Raw genomic sequence first — 27,922 nt, 5'->3', positions numbered from 1 at the left:
TTTGTCATGCAGTAATTTTAATTCTAGGAATTTTTACTAAGAAAATCATCAAAGATATATAAGCATATTTGTCACAGAAACAAAATATAGGTGATTGATTAGATAAATTGTAGGATATCTACCAAGTGAAATATAAGTTTTCTATAACATTTAAAGGTGTGGGAAATTGCTTACAATATAAGGCCAGGTGATAAAAGCAGATGAGGTGACAATGTGATTCCACACTTTTCAAAGTAACGTGTTCAATGTAAAAAAGAACCAGAGGTTTGTTAATAAGTGTCTTTGTACATGGTCAAATATGGTCATTTTTATTTTATTTTGCATACATTTTGCTATTTTCTAAATCTTTTCTTGCAAGGCTTTTCCTCTCATAAATGGTGTATTAGTTTTTTTTATTCCTGCGGCAACAAATTGCCACAAATTTAGCTACTTAACACAAATTTATTATCTTCTGGTTCTCTAAGACAGAAGTGCTTTATGCATCTCACTTGGCTAAAATCAAGGTGTTGGCAAGGGTCAGCACTTTGCTGGAGGCTCCAGAGGAGAATTTGTTTTCTTAGCTTTTCCAGCTTCTCCAGGGCATTCACATTCCTTGGCTTGTGGCCCCTTTCCTTCAACTTCAAAGCCAACAACAGTAGGTTGAGTCCTTCTCACACTGCATCACTCCGACCTCTGACTTCTGCCTCCCTCTTCCACTTTTAAGGACTCTTGTGATTGCATTGGGCCCACTCAGATAATCCAGAACACTCTCCCTATTTTAAGGTCAGCTGATTAGCAACCTTAATCCCACCTGCAACTTTAATTCCCCTTGGCCATGTTATGTAACGTATTCATAGATTCTGGGCAGTAGGACCTGGACATCTGTGGGGAGCCATTATTCTGACTACCACAAATAGTAAAAAGCAATAAATGTTATTTCTATATAAACAGAACTTCCATGGAGATGTACTTTAAGTGCTCATGAAGAGACTTTAACAAGTCAAAAGTGACATCTTGTGCTGAAAAAAATCCAGAATCCAATGGAACTTACTGCCAGGTTGTAGCTATTTTCCTTTTAACCCAGAGAAGCCTCATTGGACCTTTTATGAACATTACTTGGGGCAGACTCGGTCTTAGGGAAATGACCCTCAAGGAAATGATGAGCAACACACTGAGAGGGAATCATTACTTCCTTCTTAAAGGGCTCTACTCCTGTAAACTTCTGTCTATTTCTTACACAAAGTTCTTAACTGATTCATCATTTTATTTCATTAAACACCAATTTTTAATGTAAAAATATAGCTTCATGTCATGTATTGATTTATCTATTCCACACATTTTAAATTTAACCAAGAACATAAGCATTAAACCTCTGAGGCACCTGAAAGCACATATCAACATTTCAGTTGCCATGCCTGTAGGGAACGTCTGAGTCTTCAGGGTGAGGCTTAGAAATTAAATGGCACTAAGAACTGGTAAATATCACAAGGTTTTCACACGATGAATATTATCACTTGTTTTAAATGGGTGCCTGATGAAGGCAGAGGATTGGACTCTGAACCTTTCAAGTCCTTCCAAGTCTCAGGGTGCCCAGGTGGCCTTTACTGTTTCAAGGCAGAAGCAGGGCTTGACTTAGGAGCCAGGACCCTGACTTGGTGTTTCTCAGTCCCATTCACTGCTTGGCAGCTCTGGGTCAAGATCCCCAAGCAAGACAGCAGGCCCCCCGGGCAGTGGACGCTGGGAGATGGCCTCGGAGAAGAAGCCCCACCTCCCACATTCACACCTCACCTTCCCGACTTGGAAAACACCTCCAGTTAATGAGCAAATCTGGCATCTGTCAGCTTTTTGTAAGCAAGCATTTCACAAGGTTTACAGAAAAGTAAAGTAAACAGAGTTCTGAGTAACAAAAGAGTGGCGTTTATGCATTCTTTGATTCACTTTAAAGGATGGTATAAACTGACTTTTTAACCAAGCATTAGGCAAGATCTGGGCCCAAGCCATTCTATAATAAACAGTGACATGGCTATATTAAAATATTTACTTAGTGTGCTAAAGTGACTTATAGGAAGAGTGGCTACTACATAGAAGTCCTGAGTATTAAGGCGTCAGGTGCCACGGGCGGCATAAATATTCCGTGTGCACTTGTTTATAGGAAAACCCCATCTGGATTCGGCTAAAACAGCAGGCACCCTGGTGACCCCAGTTTTGCTATTGGAAAATATAACACAAGTGTTCACTCATCTAGAATAACTACAGTACTAAGTGCCAAATGACAGATGGGAGGGGATTGGCTTTTCTCAATAAAATCCAGGCACTCCATTGTGAAGGGTTTCATTGTGAGGGCTCCGCGGCATTTATAGACTCTCAGAGTAGACGTGCAGCTCGATGAGGCAAGGTGCTGGGTCAGGCTGACCACAGCCCGCCTATTCAGGATTGCTTTGCCCATACACATCCACGTGAGCTGGACAGGATTGAGAAGACTTGGCCTGGAATAGTCCTTGAAAGTCAATCCCCACCCCCGTTCCCACTCTCCCCGAAACTCAATGATGTTGAGTAGCACTCAGGCAGACAGGCTGGGGACCAAGCCCGGTGTGATCAAAAGAGTACAGTATTTTGAGGCAGAAAATCTGGATTTGGAGCACTGCTCCTCCACTTCCTTGAGCTTAACCTTTAGGGTTAGAATGGGAGACAGAAGGCAATGCACATTGACAGGCATTGTATTGGATGCTTTTCCTGTGTCCTTGCATTGATGTCTTCATGTCAATACCACGGTGCAGGTAGTACTTCCCCATTTTACAGATGCATATGCAGCTGAGAGTGATTTCAGGGAACAAAAGGTCTTCCTGGGCCAGGTCTCAGTCATCCTTCAGGTGAATGCATCGACCTCCTCCGAATGTCGACCCAAGTGTAGTGGGAGCAATAAAAACAGTAAGAGCTGAGCTGTTCTCTGGGACTGATCGTTTAATTGGGGAGAAAATGCCTCTGCGTGACAGCATGCCTACCCAATGGTACAGAGCTCAAAAAGATAAAATCTCAAATTGAAACTAAACTGTTAACTGAAAACTAAAATCTCTATGTGAGCGGGTAAAGCAGCAACCGCCTCCTCCTCTTCGACCGGACTGCAAACTTTCCCTAATTGACTTTAATGAATAGATTTTTTTTTTTCACTCATCCACTCCCTCAACAAGGAGGTAAGGAGTACATGCTGTGCATCGAGCCCTTTCCAAACAATGAAGACACAGCCTTAGCCAAGGTCCCTGATTCCATGGAGCTAACCTCCTGGGGGGGGAACAGACAAATGTACACTTACACAAATATTTTATGTAATTTCGAGTAATGATAAAGAAAGAAAAATTAAGCAGGATATAGGAATAAGGAACTACTAGGAATGCCAATTTAGGTAGGGTGGTCAGGTGCACCAAGGCTATTAGCTTGAAAGGCAAGGGAATTGGGGAAAAAAAATGAATCTTAATTTACTATCTTTGGCATCACAGCTTAAAGCTTCAACTATTCGTTTGCACCATGGCCTGAAAAAGACAATTCTGAGCTGAGAGTTTCTTAAGACTCTGGTGTAAGCTTTAACATTAACTTCTTACGTGGTCTTGAGAAAGCTGTATCATTTCATAGACAGGGAAACTGAGACCCGGGAAGATAATCTGACCTGCTCAAGGCAGCAAAATTGATCTGAGCTTCTAGGCTTCCTTTCCATTCTATATTTCTAGAATTGTGGTGTCTAATCTGGAAGCCACTAGCCACATGATCAGTGTTTACATTTAATTTGAGTAAACTTTAAAAAATTAAAATCCAGTTCCTCAGCTGCACTAGCCATATTTCAAGTGCTAAATAACTTCAAGAGGCCAGTGGCTGCCGCACTGGATAGTACAGACTATATAACATTCTCCCCATGGTAGAAAGTTCTATTGGAGAACTCTGTTCTAAAGCTCTATAGACTCTGTTAGCTCTTGAGAAGAAAAAAAAAACTGCCTGCTTACACATTTTCTATTTCTATCAGGCAATTTGGCATCTTAGAGACAAATCATTTTTGGTGGTTTTTACATAAGAATTTTTCGCCCGGTCAAGTTGTCTTATGTGTGAAAACAAAAAATGCTTAAGAAATCATACCATCCATAAAACCTTCTTGAAAAAATAATAATTGAAGATACTGTAACTGATTAGTGACAAAGAAAATGAAAGAGCCCAAGAGTGGTAAAATCAAGAGTACAAAAGATTGGATGGTGTGCACCAAAAGCAATTATACACAAAAATCCGTCTAAATAAATGTGATTGCAAATTAAATACAACTTCCTCTATGTTTTAAAACTCAAAACATACAAAGTGTAAAGATGATGTAACATATAGTCTGGATTTTACAATAAGAAAAACTAATTAAGTTGCAGGGTAATACTCAAGAATGACCTTGACAAGGAGCGGGGGTTCCATAACGTAGGTATCATGTGAGAGTAAACAGGTGCAACTCTTTAATATGTATTAATAACCTTGAAATTTTTCAACTGCTCCCACCTTGCTACTCCACTGATAGGAAACAATCCTAAGAACACAGTGAACAGAACCACCAAAGAAAGATTTGTCTATTAAGATCTTCCTTCCAGCATCACGTACAAAAAACCTGAAAATATATTCAGTGAGAGAGGAATAATTAAACTCTAGCATATCCCTAAAATATAATTTCATGCAGCCATTAAAAATCATGATTGCGAAAAAAAATCGTGATTGTGAAAAACATGGAAAAGTGTTTATGCTGTGGCATGGCGGGCAAAAAGCACAATGGTGATAATAGCTAACACTTATTCTTTCCGTGCTTTGAAGTGCCAGTCACTTTTCTAAAGGCTTTAGCTCCATTGTATCATTTATCCCTCAAAATACCTACTAGCAGGCAGTACCAATATCATCCCCAGCACACTATTGAGGAAACAGAGCTTTATGGCTGATTTGCCCCATGCCCCACAAATCTCTCAGTGAAAGAGCCGGGTGGGAATGCAGGCCCATCTGATGCAGAGCCTGTGCCTCCTTCCAGAAGACTCACTCTCAGGGCAGCATGCTCTAGGCTGCGTGAAAAAAAGGATACGCACATTTAGAAAACGTCCTGGCTAGAAATACACCAAAACTTTAACAGTAATTGTCTCTGAACCATGGGATTACAGATCACTTTCATTTTCTTCTTCAAATTAGTCTTTATTTTTAAATCATTCTGGCAGTGAACATTATTCAATAATCAAGAAAAAAATTTTTAATGAAAAAGAGAAGCCATCTCCATGCACAGATTTGTACAACAAGGGGAAAAAAATAATAATTCAAAAGGCAGAGCTAAAAATAAAATTCCAAAGTGTTGCCTGGAAATTAGTGGGAGTTCAAAGGAGTTAAATAAAAGATGGAAAATTGGAGATGTGCCATTGCTAAATCTTTAAGCTCTTCCAAAAGGTTTCTGTTTGCGGTTGTTGGTTTCTATCTCTCAGCCCTCGGCTGAACTGATGAGCATTTACTCCATTACTGAGAAGTCAGAAGCCACTCAGAGGCTCCACACTTGTGAGCCTGCCTAGCTGTTGTTGTTATTTTGTTTTAATGGATTTCTTTATTGGCCTAACAAACGAATTTACTATCGGCAGACCCTTTCTTTCCTCTCTCCATTTTATTATTATTGTTTTTTTAAATCAGGCAACACTTTGTTGAACAAACCTGACCCTGAAGAATGCTTGCTGGCACGTTGTCCAAGAAGTCTAGCAGAAGTTTGTATGATTATCTTTATGAGTGAGTACAGTTTAGTCTAGCTCCTTTTTTGTTGAATAACACCGTCACACATAGCCCCCAGAAAACAGGAGTGCCCATCTTACCTTAGACTGGGTGTTCCTCAGCCATCATGCTCCACGGAGGTCATAGAAGATGACCCCACACACTGCAGCAAAGCCACTATAAAGTCGTGTACATGTGTATTACCCTCATTATCACACTTCAGCTTGCCAGTCGTCTCTCTGCACCATCTGGAGGCCTGTCCCGATGCTGTCATCCACGTTCAACATTCAGTTTCAGGGAGGCAAATTCTAACCCCTAGATTCAGAATCAAAACAATGCCCTGGTAAGTGGTATATTAATTCTTAAAACTTTGAGGAATTAATTTGTCTGGGCCGCTCTATGATCTAAATTTCCATTTCAGTCTCCTCACTTTGTAGAGCTAGGAATTGAAGTGTTGGCATTAAGATCCAAGAGCTAATGTATATATAAAGCCTAGTTGGACGCCTGGCACATAATATGTGCTTAATAAATATGCTCTCTCTTCCCATCCTCTTTACTCTCAGAAATTCCCCTGCCCTAGAGTGAGCTCCTTGGGACCTGAAGCACAGTAAGGCTAGTTTCAGACCATAGTTCTTTGTTTTTACTTAATCGGGCTTGAGAGAGCCTCTTTGGGATGAAAAGCATTCCATTTCTAAAGATAGAAGAAAGCAGAACTTCCACTAACCTTTCCTCTTGGCTCTAGTTTATTTCCATTCTATGTCATGCCCTAAAGTATTAGACTGTAAACCACCCATGGAAATCTCCACTTTATGTACACTGAGATGACCCAACCTGTCAGCACCGCCATCCAGAGACAGTGCCCCAGATGACCCCAGGCCCATTCTTTTCCCTTCTGCACCTCATCCCGTGTCAAGAGTGGGAGATGCTGCAGATTGTTAGTCTTTGTTTGTCTGGCCAACACAGACCCAAGCTTATTTTACTGGTGAACTCAGTCTTGCTTCCTCATTTCACAGTTGCTATGTGCTTTGAAGTTATCATGTCTTCCTGACTCTATGTAGCAGACTGGATAGGTTGGGTTATGTTGAGGTAACAAACATCCGGAAATTCTCAGTGGCCTAAAGTAATGAAAGTTTATTTCTTGTTTGCTATGCACCCATTGCAGATGGGCTAGGGGCTCTTTTGCAAGATCTTTCTCACCCTGGGCCCCAGGCTGATGCAGCATCCACTCTAGAGAACATCGCTAGTGTCTGTGACAGAGAGGAAAGAGAAATTCATGTTGGTCCTTGAAACTTACCTCTGGAAGACAACACATCGTATTTCAGTGACTAAAATAAGGCATATAACTTTGCTGGAATTTGAGAGGGCAGAAACATGCCACACTACCCTGTGTCTTAAAGAAGAAAGAAAACAGTTTCATACCAAACCTGTCTGTAAGATATGCTAGCAGATAATAATAGTTCCATTTAGAAAATGAATACATGTCCACGAAAGAAAGAACTGGTGAGCCAGACTGGATTAAAATTAAAAATTTCTGCTTTACAAAGGACACTGTCAAGAGAATGAGAAGACGAGTCACAGACTGGGAGAAAATATTTGCAAAAGACACATCTGAAAAAGGACTATTGTCCAAAATAGACAAAGAACTGTTAGAATTCAACAATAAGAAAACAAACCACATAATTAAAAAATAGGCGAAAGACCTGAAACGGCGCTTCACCAAAGAAGACATGCATTGGAAAATAAGGGTAGGAAGGTGTTCAACACCATACGTCATTAGGGAATTGCAAATTAAAACAATGAGATACCACTGCACACCTGTTACAACGGCCAAAACTCGAAATACTGACAACACTAAATGAAGACAAGGATGTGGAGCAACAGGAATGCTCATTTAGTGCTGGTGGGAATGCAAAGTGGTACAGCCACTTTGGAAGATACTTTGGCAATTTCTTATAAAACAAAACATACTCTTACCATACAGTCCAGCAAGGGCATTTCTTGTTGCTTACTTGAAAACTTATTCAGACACAAAAACTTGCACACGGATATTTAGAGCAGCTTTATTCATAATTTCCAAAAGTTGGAAGCAAGTAAGATGTCATTCAGTAAGTGAATGGATAAATAAACTGTGGTACATCCAGACAAAGGAATATTATTCAACATTCGGTGTTAGAAAGAAATGAGCTATCAAGCCATGAAAAGACCTGGAGGAAATTAAATGTGTGTTACTAAGTGAAAGAAGCCAGTATGAAAAGCCTCATTATTGTATAATTTCAACTATATGACATTCTGGAAAAGGCAAAACTATGAAGACAGTAAAAAGATCAGTTGCTGGGGGTTGGGAGGAGAGAAGGATGAATAGATGGAGCACAGAGGATTTTTAGGGCAGTGAAACTACTCTGTAAGATACTATGATGGTTGATACATGTCATTATAAATTTTTTCAAACCCATAGAATGTACAACACTAAAAGTGACCCTAAGGTAAACTAAGGCTTTGGGTGATAATGATGTGTCAGTGCAGGTTTATCAAGCGTAACAAGTAGACCACTTTGGCAGGGAATGTTGACAAGGGGGAGGCTCTGGCTGTGTAGGGGCAGGGGATCTGTGGAAAATGTCTGTCCCTTCAGCTCAGTTTTGCTGCCTAAAACTGCTCCAAAAAATCAAGTCTATTTTTAAAAATGAACACATGTCTTAGAGGTTAAGTGGCTTGGAAAAGGTCATGCAAAAGAGTGCCTTGCACATAGTAGATAATAAATATTTGTTGAACAAATGAGGGAAGGCAAGTGTGAATTAATGAAAAAGTAAAATGATGAAATCCAGGTTGCAAATACAGGTGACCTGATTCTTGATACAGGTTTCTTTCTGTTTACAATATACTACTACCCAGCTCTCATCCCGCTCCTGCCCCCTCCCAGGCTACTAGCAATTATCTTTCACCCCCAGGAAGTTCTCTGGGTTTTACTTCTCTGTGTTTGTAAAATAACTTGGATTCCTGAGTTCTAGAATGACAAATAGTAAGCAAGCACCATTGTAATAAAATACAAGCACGTGCACATACACCCACAGACACACAAAAACTATCAACTTATAATTAGAGCAGCGACGGCATAGGGTAAAGTAAATAATAATCCACATAATTCGGACTGAAAACCTGTTACCAGGGAAGAAGTTGCAATAGTGATGCCTGAATGCACAGATTGTTATTATTTTGAATTTTGCTCCACTTTGGCAGCGACACCAAGCTTCCAGAGGTGTTACCGTCCTGAAGAGATAACTGTAGCATCTGCAGTTCAGATAAGAACCCAGAAGACTAGAGAAAAGAAAAATGAAAGAGAGACTGAGAGACAGAGAGCATTTAACTGAAAACATCTCCAGTATCAGGCAGAACAGAGAGAATGAAAAATTCCTCATCCATGAGAATCAAAAACTGCTCGTGAGCCAAATACATCTGTTGAATGTTGAAAGTGACAAAATGCAGCTCAGAGAGAGTATGCACTGAATCATTAAAAAAAATTCCTAGGAAACTTAGCAAGCACCTCTAGACACGGCTCAAGTATGTGCTCTGATGGCTCATGGAAACATCCCGGGGAAGTGATTCAAATGGCTTGGAAAATGCAGCCTCTTCGCTTGGATGATTCACCAATTGAGGAGACAGTAGGAAGTCAAGGTAACCGTAATTGGGTGTTTCTTGGGATCAGATAGAATCCTATAAGCCATGCCTACATGAAGGCATTAAGGAAGTTGGGTAATGGCGTGTGAGGGGGGTGGATGGGAGAAACAAAGGTGGACTATTTCCTTTTAAATTTTTATTTATTTTTTATGGATAATACAGTTATGAGTCAAAATTTTTCAAGCACAAAATAGTGCACAGTAAAAAGTTTTCCCCCAGCTCCTGTCCCAGCCGCCCAGTTGCCCGTCCCAGAATCAATGATCAATTCCTAGCATCTTCTTCCACACATATTTTTATGCAAAAACAAACGAATAAGTGTTTTAAATTTTTCTTCTTTTAATTAAAATACTAACCTACTGTTCAACCTGTTACTCTATACCTTAAAATAGAGCTTGGAAGCAGATGTTAAAATTGAACACATACGAAAACCAATGAAACAACTCTATCTCAACTTGCTATCATCTAATTACGGAAAAAGAAAAAAGAAAAGATTTAAGTAACTTTTGAACCCAGTGTATTCTGACTCTACATCCTTAGGGGGATATGTTTTAACGATAAAAAGAACTGTAAAGAAATCTTAATTTTACTTAGTTTATTTGTTGTTTGGTAATGGTACAGGGGTAGTTATTAGTTATTCTGAAACTATTTTGAGCATCTTGTAGAACAGAGAAAAATAAATAAACAAATCAATGTAATTGGGAACCGTGGGTTCTCAGGTGAGAGAGGGAGATAAAAATATGAGAAAAGTGGGAAAGAACCCTCTACTGTATTATGGACTGAATGTTTGTGTCCCCCACCCCCAAATTCACGTTAACATATTTTAATATGTTTAATGTAGAACCCTCACCGCCAATGTGATGATGTTTGGGTGGGGCCCCCAAGATGAGATAGTGTCCTTATAAGAAGAGGAATGTAGAGCAGAGCTTGCTCTTTCTCCACCATGTAAAGATACATTGAGAAGGTGGCCATCTGCAAGCCAGGAAGAGAGGCCTCACTGGGGAACTGAATTGGCCAGCACCTTGATCTTGGACTTCTCAACCTTCAAAACTGTGAGAAATAGACATCTGTTGTTTAAACCAGCAGTCTACGGTATTTTGTTACAGCAGCCTGAGCAGACCGAGACAAAGGAAGAGTATTAATATAGGTTAGTTCTAGCCACTGAGAAGGTCTAAAACTGTGGCCACTCCATAAGCAATGAGTACCTTTTGTGAGTGCCAAGATCTTAGTTTCTAAATTCTATTCCCCACTAAAAGGACTCAGGGAATCTTGGGAAAAATGGCTGTTTCTAGGTCAAAGGCAAAGATAGTGTAAGACGGTCATGGAACATTTTTTTATTGTGACAGAAAGTAGGAAGTGCTCAAAGACTGACACAGACATGTCAAAGTACACAGGAGCCAGCTTAAAGGGGCTTCCAATGGTCATATGTGGAGTACTTAGAGCATCAAAAAATAATGATAATTATTTTTTTAAATTAAAAAAATCAATTAATGTATAATATAGTCAAAAAGGGGGTAAAGTGGATTCTTCTTTAGGAAGAACACCAGATAATAAAATTAGGATTGGTGGATTTAGAAAATGACTATTTTACCACCTACAAAGTACTAAATGATTCAGGCAAGAGTCAACAGAGAATGGAGCCAGTAAAGTCTAAGGGCTGGTCCAAATCTAGGATTTTATAATTCAAGTAAGTAAGTTTTGACAAGTTTCCATAAAGTAGTAATCAGACTACAGTGAGTGAAATGTTGTGATGGGCTCATATTCACATGGTATCAAAGTTCCGCCCCTCAGATGTTATATTAATCTGCGAGGGCTGCCATAGCAAAGTCCCACAGACTGGGCAGCTTAAACAACAGAAATTTATTTTCCTACAGTTCTGGGGGCTGGAAGTCCAAGATCAAGGTTCCAGCAGAGTTGGTTTCTCCTGAGGTTTCTCTCCTTGGCTTACAGAAGGCTGCCCTCTTGCTACCTCCTCACGTGGTCTTCCCTCTGTCTACGTGCCCATCATGTCCCTCTGCTTGTCCTCTTCTTATAAGGATACCAGTCAGATTGGATTACAGTCTATGACCTCATTTAACTTTAATTATCTTTTTGAAACCCTAACTACAAATACACTCACACCCTGAGGTGCTGGGGGCTAGCACTTCAACATATGAATTCTGGGGAACACAATTCAGGCTATAACACAAGCATTCTTAAATGCAAAGGAATTTACAGTGGAGAAGTCTGGCAGCCACTACCTTAACCAAATGAGCAAACAGTAGCATTAAGAGGATCTCTGTCATATTCCTGACAAAAATATTTCACCTGAATCTCACTCTGAGGAAACAATCAGATGAACCTAGATTATGAAAATTTCTACAAGACAACCAGCGGATATTCTTCAAAAAGATCATTGTCATGAAATACAAATGGCAGGTGGGGACTGAACTAGATAAATAGAAGCTAAAGAGACACGACAACCAAATTCTAAACGCTGGATCCCCCCTAAAATGCCATAAAGAATATTTTTGTGATAACCAAGAAAATATGAATAGTGTATTAGATGATGCTACTGTTTCAGTGTCAAAATTCTTAGGTAGGGTGGTGGTGTCTCTTTGTATTTAGGGATAAATGTCATGATAGCTATAGTTTATTTTCAAATGGTTCCACAAAAAATGTCTGTAATTAACAATTAGTCTAAGTGAAAATTATATGATGTATATATCCTAAAGTCTTATAACTTTTCCTTCTATTTGAAATTCCTCAAAATGTTGAAGGAAATAGATAGATAGACAGATAATATCTACATTTTTTGGAGATAACTCTCTATCATACATAAGGAGTCTACTGGTTCTGCATAGTTTTTTCCATTGTGTATCCGTTTTTTAACCAGTTCCCCATTACTGAGTATTTAGATTATCTTTAATCTTTTCTTATTCAAAAAATGATACAAAAATAATCCTATACATATATCTTTTTTGACATGTGCAAGTATATCTTTAGGATAAATTCCTAGAAGAGGAATTACTAGGTGAAAGTTCTTTCTTGATAACTGTAAGTAGGCATTGCATTTCTAGGCAAAGTTGTTATTTTTTTCAGTTTGCTGGTGTTCTGAATCAACATAAAACAAGCCAGTTTAAAAAGTAAGCCTCCTTAATTCACAGTGAAGAACTGATTTCTTTACCGTAATGGTTTAATTCAAGCCTTGAATTACTCAACTTTAAATACAAAACATCTAACATAGTGTGCTGTACAAAATGGATACAGGCATTCGTCAAATGTGTTTGAATGAATGAGTGAATGAATGAATGGAAGCTTCTAGACACCAGAAGCATTAACTGTGGAATTATAAAATAAACACATCCTCCCTCCCCACATTCCAAAGAGGCTGTGAGAATCTTAATGGCATCTCACTATAACATACTCACAAATTAGATGTCAAGGCACATCTCCTGTGGACTTCATCCAAGTCACCAAAATGACTTCCTTATAATGGACTTGCAAGACAGAATTATAGTGTAGCAGTTGGGAATTTAAAGTTTATAAAACACTGTGACTTTTCTAGCTCCTTGCCTACTCCCTGCTGCTGCTGTTTTTCTCTCTGCTGGTCTCCGATTTTTCCATCACTTTGCTCCATATCAAGGCTATTTAGAGGGAATGGCAAACTTAGATCTCATCATAGCTTAAGTTCATTGAAGACAGAGGATTAAGGGACCTTGAGCCAAGTCACTTTATCCCTCACAGTTTCTATTTTATCATCTGTAAAAGAAAAGGGTTGAAGCACTAAGATTTCTTCCCACATTCTGCACCTCTTTGGAGAAATTATGTTATCAATCACACCATGAGTGATAATAATAACAGTCACATATGAAAAGGAAATAAAATGCGTTAAAATATCAACACACACAGTGTTACAGGATTATTGCATACATCAGAGGAGGAAAGTTTTCATAAACCAGGTTCCCAAATGAGCTTCTCATTTGTCCAGTTTTAGTCATTCTGCTTCTTGTAGGGAAGTAGGTGGCATACAAGTTTTGGATGTACACCTGCTTCCAACCTCAGATATCCATTGTACCTTTGCAATATACCACCAACAGCATGTACTGAGGATTTGCTATCTACAAAGTTCTCCACATACTGATGCAGACTAGAAAACTTTCTGAATTCCACCTCAACCCTTGGCGTGGGATCCTCTCCAAGTGAGCCATCTATAAAATAAGAGACAATAATGCCTCACTTACTTGTTCCTCAAAGTTCATTCCCTTTGTGAGAACCATTTATTACCCATCAACTCTTAGATAGGTGTCCCTAACACTAAGGTTGCCCCCTCAGGCCAAGACAGTTTGTCTCAAGGAATCACACACTATGGTTTTCATAATTTAAAAGAAAAGTTAAAAAACAATTTCTGGAGTGGAAGAACCAAGATCACAAAAATAATGGGAAGTCATTTCTTTCTAGAAATATTTCAAGCTATTGGCATGTTTAACCCAGAAAACAGAGAGATTGACTAAGAAACATGATGGGTGTTTACAAATTTACAAAGAGCTAACAGGTGGAAGATGCATGGGGCCAGTTCTTCATGGATCTGGAGAACGACATTTTGAGAAGGCAAATTTTCAGACTGGCAGATGTTGCTTCGATTTGATGAAGAATTTTCTAGTGAGTAGAGACCCTCAACAATGGGATACATTTTCTCTGACTTATGAGTTCTGAAGAATCTGAGGAATTGAAGAAAATGTTTGATGGTACTTCTCAGGGATGGTGTGGGATAAGAGATTGAAGCCGATGAAGTCTAAGGGCTGGTCCATATTCAACATCCTATAACACAAGCAATATTTGACAAATCTGCATGACGTAATAATCAGACTTCAATAATACTTTCCATCTTCATAAAGGAGAGAAAATAGAAATGGAATTCATGGTAAGATTATTCAGATTAAGAAAAAGAAAGTAGAATGTAATGATCCAAAATTGAGAGAAATGAAATATGACCATAAAATTCATGGTTGTACAGAAGAATCTTACTGGAAAATTGTGTGTGAAGGTGTATCAAATATTACAAAGATCCGATGCTTGCGGAAAATATGTAAATCTTGTATAGGAAATTGCAAGAGTATGACATTGAAAACTAAAGGGTAGTTTTTCCATGAATTAAAGACACAAATTTTACTATAAAAGAGTTTAAAACTAATTCAAATAACAAAACAGCAAGAATAAAATCAAAAGGAAAGCATTAAAAAAATAAGACAAGAAAAGGAAAAATGTGCACACAGATTAGGAAGGAAGAAATAAAACTATCTTTGTTTACTGATGACATAATTGTCTATGTAGAAAATCTGAAAGAAGTGACAAAAAATCTTCTGGAACTAGTAAGTAATTATAGCAAGATTATAGCAAGATTGCAGGATCGAGGTTAACACCCAAAAGTCAATCCCTTTTCTATATACCAGCAATGAATATATGGAATTTGAAATCAAAAACACAATACCATTTACATTAGCACCCCTCAAAATTAAATAGTTGGGTGTAAATCTAACACAATATGCACAAGATCTATATGAGAAGAATTACAAAATTCTGTTGAAAAATCAAAGAAGAAATAAATAAATGGGCAAATATTTCATGTTTGTGGATAGGAAAACTCACCATTCATCTCAATATTAAAATATCAGTTCAACACAACTTGATCCATACATTCAACACAATCCCAATCAAAATTCCAGAAAGTTATTTTGTGTATCTCAACAAAGTGATTCTAAAGTTCATATGGAGAGACAAAAGATCCAGAATAGCCAACACGATGTGGAAGGAGAAGAAGAAAATGACAGACATGACCTGACTTCAAGACTTACTACAGAGCTACAGTAATCAACATATTTGTATTTGGCCTTTATGAAGATGGAAAGTATTATTGAAGTCTGATTTGTATTGGCCAAAGTAGAGACAAATAGAACAATGGAACAGAATAGAAAGCCCAGAAATACACCCATAAATATAGTTAACTGATCTTTGACTAAGCAGCCAAGGTAATACAATGGAGCAAAGGTAGTCTTTTCAACTAATGGGGCTGGGAAAATTGGACATCCGCATGCAACAAAAATAATGTGTCTGGATACAGACCTTAAACCTTTAACAAAATAAATTAAAAATGGATCACAGGCCTAATTGTAAAAAACAAAACTGTAAAACTCCTAGAAGATAACATAAGACAAAATCTAGATGACCTTGGGTTTGGCAAGGACTTTTTAGCTAAAACACTGAAGGTACAATCCATGAAAGAAAGAGTTGATTAGCTGAACTTCACTAAAATTAAAAATTTCTGCTGTGAAAGGCAATGTCAAGAGAACAAGAAGAAAAGCCACATTCTGGGATAAAATATTTGCAAAAGACATATCTGAAAAAGGACTGGTATCCAAAATATACAAAGAACAGTTAAACTCAACAATAAGAAAACAAACAACGTGATTTAAAAAAGAGCCAAAGACCTTCATAGACGTCTTACCAAAAAAGATATACAGATGGAAAATAAGCATATGAAAAGATGCTCAATACTACATGTCATCAGGGAATTGCAAATTAAAACAACGAGATACCACTGCACATCTACTTGAATGGCCAAAATGTGGACTGCTTACAACACCTAATGCAGAAGAGGGCGTGGAGAAATAGGACCTCTCATTCATTGCTGGTGGGAATGCAAAATGGTACAGCCACTTTGGAAAACATTTTGGCAGTTTCTCCTCAAAAGAAACATTCTCTTGCCATATGATCCAGCAACTGTGCTAGTTGGTACTTACCCAAATGAGTTGAAAACTTATGTCAACACAAAAACCTACACGTGGATGATTATAGCAGCTTTATTAATAATTTCCCAAACTTGAGAGCAACCAAGATGTCCTTCGGTAGGTGAATGGATAGATAAATTGCGGTACATCTAGACAATGGAATATTATTTGAAATTAAAAAGAAATGAGCTATCCAGCCTTGAAAAGCTATGGGGGAAATTTAAATGCATATCACTAAGTGAAAAAAGCCAGTCTGAAAAATCTACGTACTGTACGATTCTACTGGAAAAGGCAACACTATTGCGACAGTAAAAGGATCAGCGGTTTCCAGGGGTTAGGACATGGCACAGATGAATCAGCAGAGTACAGAGGATTTTTAGGTGGTGAAACTAGTCTGCGTGACACTATAACCACGGACATCATTACACTTTTGCCAAAACCCATAGAATGTATACCAATAGTGACCCCTAATGTAAACTATGGCCTTCGGATGATAAAGATGTGTCAATATAGGCTCATCGATAGTAACAAATATGTCACTCTGGTGGGGGATGTTGATAGTGGGAAGACAGTGCATATGTGTGTGTGGGCAGGGAATATATGGAACTCTCTGTACTTTCCACTCAATTTTTCTGTGAAGTTAAAACTGCTTTTAAAAGTAGTCTATTATTAAAAACATCTTCTGGGGCAAACGTGAGGCCAGCCCCTTACGTCGATGGGAAATAATGGCAAGTTGGGCAGTTGGCTTTCTTTCACAATGTTATGAAGGTAAATTGTAGCTCTGTGGCATATTGCTGCTTCTCCTAACTCTTCTGGAGTCTGACTCTGGGGTTCTGCTCCTAATTTATTTCAACACTTTGACTCATGCAGATTATTTGAAGCTTATCCTGTGTGATCCAGGCTGAGTCATTGATTTGGTGATGGGGCCACCACTCCACTGACCCTGATGACAGAGAGAGAATCAAGATGGCAGGTTACCATGGGAAGCTGGCCAAGGGCTCAGTGACAGTTTGAAGGAAAACTAATTTCTTAACTTAATGTTTGGGGGGGGGAGGGTTGTGAGGAAGCCTGGCCCTGAGCTAACATCTGTGCCAATCTTCCTCTATTTTGTATTTGGGATGCTGCCACAGCATGGCTTGATGAATGGTGTGTAGGTCAGTGCCGGGGTTCTGAACCCGCAAACTGCAGGCTGCTGAAGCAGAGTGCACAAACAACCACTACACCACTGGGCCGGCCCCTTAACTTAATGTTTTTGACTCTCATAAAACATATATATTCAATAGATGTTAAATGAGATTATTTAAAAATGATATAGTTTCATTGGATTTTAGAGTTAAATATTGAATCTCTGATGAATTAAATCTGAGTAATTAATCAAACTTCACAATCATGAGATGTGGGGCTTCAGGAGTAGTGCATTCTAAAATATTTTTTAAGCAAAAAAACCACTTACTATACTGAAAAGCAAATACCATGCAGCAACTGACTTGGAACAATCTTGAAAAAGTTCAGAAGTTCCAGGTTTTAATATTGTATTTTATACATTTCAAATAGTCTTTCAGATTTTAAGCTAAACAATGAAATCTCACAGAAATGAAAAATAGAAGTGACACTCTTAAAAGTCTGCTTGAACATAGGAAAGACCAGTCCTGAAAGTCTTGTTTCTTCTTGATTTAACTGTGAGTAGGTTAATTAGTAATCAGACACCCATGAAAGCTTTGTTGTTTCACTAATTACATTTCCCAGATCATGAAAATGTTTGGTCATCCTAAGGCCCTTGACTCACTATGGGAGGTTTCCTTGCTCCTCATCCCTAGGGCTCTGAGTCGCGGTAAGTCACTTGAACTAGTATTTTGGATAATTCACTATTAATGTTCATTAAACACTCAAATAATATCACAAGAACCTGTGGAAATTAAATTGTATTAAAGAGGAAAAACGCCTTCATATCCTTTAGTCAGAATTCTAAAGTTTTCTCCATTTAGGCCATATACATTTCTTGCTAGTTTTATTTTTAATAATAATGATAGCTAACACATATACTGTTCTCAGGATTTTACATGTATTAACACTTAATTTCATAGCAACCTTATGAAGTAAGTACTACTGACATCTCCAGTTTACAGATGTGGAAATTGAGGCATGAAGAGGTTAAGTAGCTTGTTCCAGGTCACACAGTAGCAAGCCTGGATAGTCGGGCTCTTAACCACACCTACCTGCTACATTATACTGCTTGTTACATATTTTATCTCCTTGCTATTTCAAAGGTGATTTTCTTCTCTCATTTGTAAGGTGGTTTTGAGTATTCAATGAATTCATCTATTTAAAGCATTTAAAAGAGCTTTGACACATAGGATGCACTTCATAAATGCTAGTCATTTGTGTTATCATCACTATTATGAACATTTGTATATCTTCTAAAAAGCTATCACATATACAGAAAGGAAAACCTTTGATTTGGATATATCCAAATACTCTTATTTTTAATAGGTTTCGTGGTGATTCCCTTGTGTTTCATAGGTATCCAATTTTCAAACAGTAGTTTTGCTTTGTGTCTTCTCATCATTTTATTTTCTCATCTAATTGCCTTGAGTTTCTGCAGCAATGTTAAGTAAAGGGAGCAAAAGCGAGGCTCTCATTTCCCTTCTTGACCTCAATCTCCATGAAAACGGACATAATTCTACAATTTCTCCAGTAAGCATTTGGCTGGATTGGGAGGCAGGATTGAATATAAAATAGTAGTAAGAAGGTATTCTCTACTATTATTTTACTAAAGAGTTTTCATTAAAAATATATGCTTAGGGCTGGCCTGGTAGCGTAGTGGGTAAGTTCGCAGGCTCCCCTTCAGCAGCCCAGGGTTTGTGGTTTCACATCCTGGGCACCAACCCACACATTGCTCATCAAGCCATGCTGTGGTGGAGTCCTGCATATAAAATAGAGGAAGATTGCCCCAGATGTTAGCTCAGAGACAATCTTCCTCACCAAAAAAAAAGTACATGGATCTTATAATACATATTTTAGACAGTAATCACTCTGATAATATGATTTTCCCCCCATGATCAGTTAAAATGATGATTCAATAAAATAAATTCTCTAATATGGAATCATCTTTATTTTCCTAGAATGAAGTACATGTGGTTGTGTTGTGGTAGTCCATGAATTTATTGGTGAGTTATATTTGTTAATATGTTACTATAATTTTTGCCTCAATATAATTGCTGTTGTTCTCTAGAGTTTTTGGTGTGTGTGAGTCTGTCTGTGTTTACCATGTTATGATGGCTTTGAAAAAAATTCAAAAACTAATTTATTTCTCTATTCTCTGTGTTCTATTCTCTATGTTCTGAAACAACAATAACATTGTATCCTTCTATGCACTGAAAGTTATGGAGGATTCCCTTGTGAAATTATCTGAGTTTGATGCAATTTGTAATTTTGGAAACTTTTAATTTTGTCCATGATTATTGGTACTGCCTGAGGTTTTTCTCTCTTCTTGGGTCAAATTTGGTCATTTATATTTTCCCAGGGGAAAAAAAAAATTATTCATATCAGCTTTTCAAATTTTGCCTATAGTTTAAAAGGCAACCTCTTATGTTTTACCAACATTGTCTTTATCTGTCTTTGTTTTCTTGTCTTGTTTCTGAAATTGCCTATTTGTGCTTTCTCCCTTTTTCCTTAATTAATATAAATTTATTTATCTAATTTTTTAACTGCCTGCCATAGATTGGTTTTATTAGACTCAGTTTTTTTCTCAACCCCGTGATTTGAAGGCCTAACTTATTTATTCTCACTCTATTTTTTATGATATATTTAAGACCGTGAATTTTTTTCCACAATACTATTCACTTCCCAAGGGTTTTTATGGTTACTTTAAGAAAATGTACAATTCTGGTTTGCATTTCTTCACTGACCCAAAGGTAGCTTAAGAGTTTTCCTTCTTCTTCTTTTTTTTTTAGTTACCAAATACTTGGGATTTTTGCTTGCTTGATTTTACTCTTGCTAGTTTATGCTTTACTGCAAAACAGTTAAGAGAATGAGGTCTGTATTATTTCTACTTATTAGAATTTGTTGAGTTTTTTTTTTAATGTCCTAATATATCATCGTGGCACTTGGAAAAAAGTGTCTATTTTCTGTTTCATCAGGATCTGGAGTTTGTTCTACGTTTATTAGGTTATCGTTGTTACGTTAGTCAGATTCACCATGTGCTTACCTCTCTTTGTCTAAATCCACGTTGGTGTCAAAAGGGGTGAGGGAAGTCGCGTGTGACTACATGTTTCTGTCCTTTGCTCCTTCCATTCTTCAGTCGTTGTCTTGTGTATGTTGAACTACAGTATTTGGATTTATGACAGTTATCATGGTAAAGTACCACTCTTTCTGCTATTTTCCCTTTTTTACTTTACATTCAGCCTTGGTTTTAACGCTTCTTTGCTGTTTTTTTTATTTAATATCTTTTGCTCTTGGGTCTCTGTTTCTTGTTTTTATAAAAAAGAAAAGAAAAGAAAAGAAATTCTTCCTGTCTGACTATTTGTAAGGTTTATACTCTTATTTTTTTCAGTTCCTAAGGTGGTTATAACTTTAGACAGTAAACACATTTTCATTGTATTATGTTAAATGTACTCTATTAGACATACTCATCAAAGAGAGATAGATTAAGAATCATTAAATAGTGAGGGTCGCTCCGCCCGCTCCTCCACTCAATGGTCACATGCCCCAGAAGGAGCATGACATGGGAGGTGGTGATCCGGTGCTCCATCATGCTGGATTTGGGGCTGGTATTTTTGGATACGCATTCTTTCCATAACGTGGCCCCTAAAAGTAAGCAAATGATCTGATCTGGGCATTAAGAAAGAAAAATAATATTTTAAGGCTGGTGAGAAAATTTGCTAAGATGAATTAGACTGATTTCCAACAAGGCCCCTTCCTTACAGATTTTCAAAGCAATCTTGGTTATCGGGAGATAACAGTGGACGTTGTGGCTGCTTCCTCAAAGTTCATTTCCCATTCTTTTGGTAAAAACCTTCATTTTCATTTGTGAGCCCACTTCTCACCAGCATAGCCCAGGGGTGGGGAAATTTGTCTCTACTCCCAGCTCGAGGACTGGGCCTGTGGCTCACACCTGAACTGATCAGCATCCATGGTCACTTTCATTATGAGAAATGGCACACATAACCCAATCCATGCCAATAAGATACAAAGAGGGTTTTTTGAGAGCTTCTGGAAAAAAATAGTTCCTCATTCTTTTTCAAAGAGCTGAAAGGAATGGCATTCTCTCTCTAGATCCTTACATTTAGATGAGAAAGTGTATTATCTCAGATGTTGTTGGCAGGCATTTTGCAGCGGTGCCTGGCAGCCCCCCTTAGGATGAAGCTGATAGCAAGGAAGGAAAGACAAATGGGGAAAAGACACTAATCCTTGAGCACATATTTGAGCCCCTGAGTCAAACCAGTCACGATTATTCACAGTGTGTGGCCTTGCATTTCTGAGACTCAACAAGTCTCATATATTGTTGATTCAGATTGAACTTGTCTTGATTTTCTGCAGTCGAATTCATCTTAAGACAATGGTTTATGCTTGTGCTGACCTGGAAACCCAACCCAGTCATAAGATGTGACCTCCTTCTAATTCTAACTCTTCATTTATCAACTTTAATATAGAGCAATATCTATTAGCTTCTTGCTATGGGAGATAAGGAAATTAGTTCAGTAATTCTTTCTCACAGCTTCATTCCTCCTCCTCCCAATTTTTGTCGGAATAGCTGAGGATTTTAACATCCATACATATGCATTTATATATGTACCTTAATATTGCCTGTTTTCTTTCAAAGTTAGTGCTATTTAGAAATTTTTCTGAAAGCATAATTTTCACTTTTTTCGCCTTTAGATCTATATTTAAACAAAGTGGGTACTCACACTAATGCTTTCATAGTCCAGCTTCATCTTCTTGATTACCCTTTTTTCTCTTTGATTTCGCATTTAAATGGCTAAATTCCTTATAAAATAGATTGTTCAAAAATGACTTGTGTCAAGGTTGCCAGATTTAGCAAACAAAAATACAAATCATCCAGTGAAATTTGAATTTTAGATAAACAATGAGCAATTTTTTAGGATAAGCATGTTCTGTGAAATATGTGGAGCCTCGTAAAATATTATTGATTATCTGAAATTCAAATTTCACCAGGCATCTTATATTTTATCTGGAAATCTCACCTCGTGTGCGTTGTATTCTCTGAGCCCTTGATTATGCACACATACCAGACTGTTGCCTTTTATATCTGAAGGACACCTTAGCTTGGCTTAAAAATTCTTGGGCCATTTTTTTCTCCATTTGGAATCCTATAGAAGTGGTTCCACTATCTCCTATAGTGAATATTTTTATGGAGAGCATGAGATCACACAAGCTTTTTTGCCTCTTTTTTTCTTCATAAAGTGCCTTGATTTTTCCAGGTGGATACTTAGGGAATTCCTTCTCTAGTCTTGAAGCTCAGAGAATTCTTAGGCTATGTTTCATTAGTCATTGTTTGTTCTAACTTTTTTCCTGGAACATGGTATGCCTTTTCATTTGCAGATTCAATTCTTTTAATTCAGTTCTTTTTTTCCTATATCTATGAATCTTTTCCTATTGCATTTTTTTCTCCATATGTTAAATCATCATTGTCTGTTCTGTGTATTTATTATCTAGTCTCTACTTTTCATCTCTTTGTTTTTTTCCTCATATCTTATATCATTATCTCAAGACTTTTCTCCATCTTACTGATTCATTTTCAGTCACATCTACTTTTCTTTCTGTTTGTAGTGTATTTGTTGTTTTCTAATTATCTCCTTCTATTTTGATCCCCCATGTAATTCTTTAGTTTTTCAGCTCCCCTTTCATTGCATCTTGTTTTATTACGTCGTTTATCCCTCGCTTCATAGGTTCCTTCTCCACTTAAACCCCCTGAGAGAGGGAAGAATTTGTTGCAGAAATTTTTGGTCACATTTCTTCGGGCAAATTGGAATGGGTTCTTCATCAGCCTTTTGCACGCTACATTCCCTTTTGTGGGTTCAAGGGGAAAGGAAGCTCACAGAATTTTTGCCTGGCTGCCATTGTGATTTCTATCCATCTTATTCATTTTTGACCTAGGCAGCTCTGTGGGGACTTCCTAGAATGTGGAAGCGTGCTTTATCATTTCCTGTTTGGTGGCAGGGTTTAGGGGTGAAGAGGAGCAAGAGGAGGATTATCTGGTGCGATCAACAGTTTATTTTTTATTATAAATTTGTAAAAATTCCTATGTTAATATTTCCTCTATTTATGGAAATATCCCATGTCCACCAATGGTACCTTTAGGCTTGGGAATTTTGCCCCAATTTAGAAATGGCCATCAATTCTTCGCCTCTGATAGAGAAAGTTCTAAATAAATCCTCTCCCAATTCACTGCCTCTTCTCCAAACCAAAGCCACTTCCACTCTTCTACCAGCCAGATGGCGGAAAAGAGGGGTGAAATGTTCAGGTGTTGTCCTGCACATTAATGGACAGTTTAACTCATCGGAGCTTGTGTATGTCTTTTCGCATGGATATCCGCTCTTTCCACGGCTCTGGAATTATTTCTTTTTTTTTCTTTTTGTCGTTCCATTCTCATAAACCTTAGTTTATATTGTTAGAGATAATTAGCTCTGGGAGATTTGCTTGCTCTTCTCCCATCCAGGTGAAAACATCTCAGTAAATTCTAGCAGTTTTATTTTTCAATCTCTCTTGATTCACGGTTTAGCCGTGCTAGTTGGGAAGAGCTTCCATTCTGAAGAGACCTTTATTTTTGCTGTTTAGTGTTTAGTTGCTTGGTTTATTTTGTCACCTGGAGTGCCTCTTCCCTCTCCTTAATCCACTTCCCCTGGTTCTGGGGCATCACAGTGAGATTTTTCTATAATGTTTTTCTATCATCTTCTTCCTTCCATATGGTTCTTGGTGTGGTCAAGGTGTTGATGTCATGTGTTGATTCCTATCATGATCCATTTCTCTGTTTCTAGATGACACTTTCCAAGCTTATGGATGTAAGATTATATTCACTCTTTGATGTGAGTGCTACTGGTGTATTCTTTTTCTTTCTTTCTTTCTTTTTGTTATTTTCAAAAACTTACGTTTTGTTCTTTTTCTTGAATTGGGAGAGGAAAGTTTGCAAACACTATTTCTAAACAGCCACTTTTTTCTAGCAGTTACCAGAATTCATTTAAATTAAACTACTCAAAAGACTTTTACCTACTTACTTAGATCATTTCCAATAAATAGATGAATTCTTAAAAACTAATTCACTCAGAGTAAATATATAATGAATATACATTAAATAATTGAATGGTGAAGAAACAGTTTCATAGAGAAAAAGTATTGTGAAAATCAAGAGCACATTGAGAAAGCTAAAATAGAAGCTACCAAAGAAATTCACCATCAGTGAATTGCTGAAAGAGAAGAATAGTAATAAAGAAGTAAAAATGCTGACCAGGAAATTTTGCTGGCCTCAAAGATGATATTCAAATTAGCGCTTCAATTATTCCAACACTGTGTGACCTTCGGAAAAGCCCCTTAACATCTCTAAGCCTCAGTTTTCTCATCTTTGAGTGAGGATAATAAAGATGGCTACCTCATAGCCTTTTTTAAGAGTTAAATGAGATAACATATGCAGAGTTTAACATAGTGCCTGGCACACAGACAGAGCCCAATAGATGTCAGCTAATTATTATTTTCATTCCAATTATGTCTTTGAAAAACGAAAGGAAGAGACAAATGTTGCACATTTTGACATCCTTGTTCTTTTATCCTGAAATATTTGTTCCGGTTCTCCATGTGTGTACAAGATTATTGCATCAACCAAATTTTAAGCTTGCATTTTAACCTTCTAATCTGCCTAATCCAGGGCCTTGTGTTTACATATAACGGATGCTCCTTGATTTCAGCTATTGAATCAAAACAAATGAATTTAGAATCACAAGACGCAAAAGAGGAGGCATTTATCCAGGACCTATTGGATAAAACTGATTAGAGGTCCCCATATTTGCATTAATTCTGAAACCAGGGAGAAATGACTGTTCCCCTGGATTCTAAGTGAAGAAAGCTTCAGGGCACTTGAAATATCTCAACAATTTAGATATGCACTGCAGCCACAATGTTAGACCTCCCTCAGGGCATTTAGACTGTTGACAACCAACATGCAGAAGTTTACAAACAATCCTCCTACAACAAGGACTCCTAATACAATATCCAGAGTTGGGAGGGGTGGGGGCAGGGCACAGAACAAAAGCTAACGTAATTCTTGGAAAATGGAGTGAGGGAAGGGGGGTTATTAAAGAACCCAGCACAAACAGAGTAAAAACAAAGGCTAATGTTATCAACAGCAATAACAACTGGAAAGATAACATCAAGGACTTACATCGCGTTTACTACATACCAAATCTGGTTCTAAGACAGATAGATAGATCCATTTAATCCTTACAAAAATCCCCTGAAGGAGGTAAAATTATGTATAGGGGAGGAAACTAAGGCACAGAAAAGAGTTAAGTGCCCAAGTCACACATCCAATGGCCAAGTAAACTTGGATTCATGTCAGCTCTCTGTGGGAGCCATTTTATTCATAGGGCCTTTTATCATCACACAAGGAGAGATGACTGGCAGCTAGTGGTCCAAGATGACTTTAGGAGAAAAGAAAATTTTCTAATGAAGATTCTAATTAGGCTGCTTGCCTTGGGGTGTGCTGTGTCTCCTGCATCTTCCCACATTTAGGAAAAGATGCAGGATGTTATACTGGTTAAGAGCAGAGACCCCAGAGCCAGAATACCTACATTGGATTCTGCCTTTTTCTCTGATTAGCTGTGTGGCCCGGGCCTCTTCATTTATTCAATTTTAAGCAATGTTTCTACCATCTATCCACCAACTTAAGCCAGGAGCCCAGAATCCCTGTTGGTGATACCTGGCCGGCATACTCCATTTCCAATCCATCAAATCCTACAGATCTTAGCTCCTGAATAGCTGTCTCTTAGGTCAGTTCCCTTCTCACCTTCTCTACTGACACGGCCCTAGTCCAGACACTTTCCCTGCCGTGTGACTTTGGGAAAGTTAACTCTCTCTGTGCCTTAGTTTCCTCATCTGTAAAAGGGAGATAATAATAATAATACCCACCTCATAGAGCTTTGTGAGGGTTTAATATATTAATGCTGCAAAGAATTCAGAACAGTATATGGCCCATGGTAAGAGTTCAAAAAATATTAGCTTAAAGAAACTTCCTAAGGTTCCCCTGCTCTAATCTATTTTCTGCACAGAAGCCAGGATGATCTTTTCCAATTTTTTCAGTTTAGACTATGTGCATGCCTGACCTAAAAACTTTCTTGTACTTCCCCTTGTGCTTAGGGGATGGAAATCCCTGCCCGGAGTGGCCTTGCCTTTTCTCAAGTTCATCTCCCACTGTGCTCCACCTTGTTCCTGACTCATCACCCATTCCAATTTCCTATCAGTCCCTGGGATGCCCCATGTTTCTTCCCAGTGTGTGCTTAGCACATGGTGGTCCCTCCATCTGGAATACTTTCCCATCCCCTCTTCCTCTGTTCCAGGGCTAGCCCACTGATCCTTAGGATCTCCCTTCACTTCTTGGGAGGCGTTCTCTGATGCCTGCTCTCCCCACCCCAGTCTATGTCAGTCTCTTTTGACCAGATGCAATCTTAGGACCTCATTCTGCACTTATCTCATTCTTTAGAGAGACTGTTTGTTTAAATATTGGTCTCCTCCATTAGACTGAAACTATATCCCAGGGGGGACACTCATGTCTGTGTGTTTATATGAGTTTTCTCATAGCCCAAATGAGAAGCTCCATGAGGATTCATTTGCTCCCTCTGCTCCTTGATCCTCATGTTGACCTTTCTCTGCAAAAAAATTCCTTTTTCTAATCTTCACTGTGAGACTTTATATCAAGCTTTCTAGAAACACCACCCCATGTCCACCCAGGTTGGTCATATCCCAAGAGTCATGGCCTGTTCTCCAGTGGTACATTTCTCCAAGTGTAAGTTATATAAGCTGGAAAGTGCTCCAAGGGGCTAGGCGAGCAGGAAATTCCACAGCCTTGACACTCCATGTCCCACAGCACAGTCTGTCCTTGATGTGTGTGTGTGTGTGGAGGTGAGGAATGGGCAGGGGTGAAGGGAACTTTCGAAGAAGCATTTTGAGATAGGGGGAGCATTTCTAGGCCCTTTATCTCCAAGGTGACTCACAGGTTTTCTTTTAACCCTCTAGTTGTCAAGAAGGTAACTGTTTAACCACACACAACTGCCAACACACTACCTCCCAAGGACAAACACTAACTCTCAGATATGGTATAGTTTAAACCAGAAGTCACAAACCAGAAGTCTCAGGACCAAATCCAACATACGGAGTTTGGCATGCAAAAGTTATCAAATTTAACATAAAAATCAAAATTTCCAGCTTCTTTGGAAAAAAATGAAAGATTTCCAATGGTGGTCCCTTTGGATGTCAGGCTCTCTGCAGTCTGCCCATCCTGAACATCTCCTGAAAACAGCCTAAAACACTCATCCAGTTTATCTGCCTGGCCCCTGTGAGAAGCTGAGTTTTTCAGCCTTGTCTAACTCTGAAGATGGGAGAAACGTATTTTCCTACCTGCTCCTTAGTTTTCAAGGCCATATCACTCACGATGGAGTTTGTACTTTCCATTGCTCCACAGAGCAGGTAAAGTCCATTGCTGAGCCTTCTCCTCACTCCCTTTTATATTGCACCCCTGAGGACTTGCAGGGAAT

At 38.3% G+C, this 27,922-nt stretch overlaps 1 long non-coding RNA gene across 1 annotated transcript; it reads right to left on the bottom strand.

Moving 5' to 3' along the window:
- Positions 1 to 27,922, bottom strand: LOC102148178 (uncharacterized). Its single transcript, XR_288091.4, has 3 exons — positions 27,786 to 27,922; positions 5,829 to 6,042; positions 1 to 5,045 (listed from the first exon to the last, which is right to left on the bottom strand). It is a non-coding gene; the product is annotated as an uncharacterized lncRNA (long non-coding RNA).

Source organism: Equus caballus, chromosome 11, assembly GCF_041296265.1.
Source record: "Equus caballus isolate H_3958 breed thoroughbred chromosome 11, TB-T2T, whole genome shotgun sequence".
NCBI classification, from domain to species: domain Eukaryota; kingdom Metazoa; phylum Chordata; class Mammalia; order Perissodactyla; family Equidae; genus Equus; species Equus caballus.
Note: the sequence above shows the minus strand (reverse complement) of the source record. Positions and strands in the feature narration are given on the sequence as shown.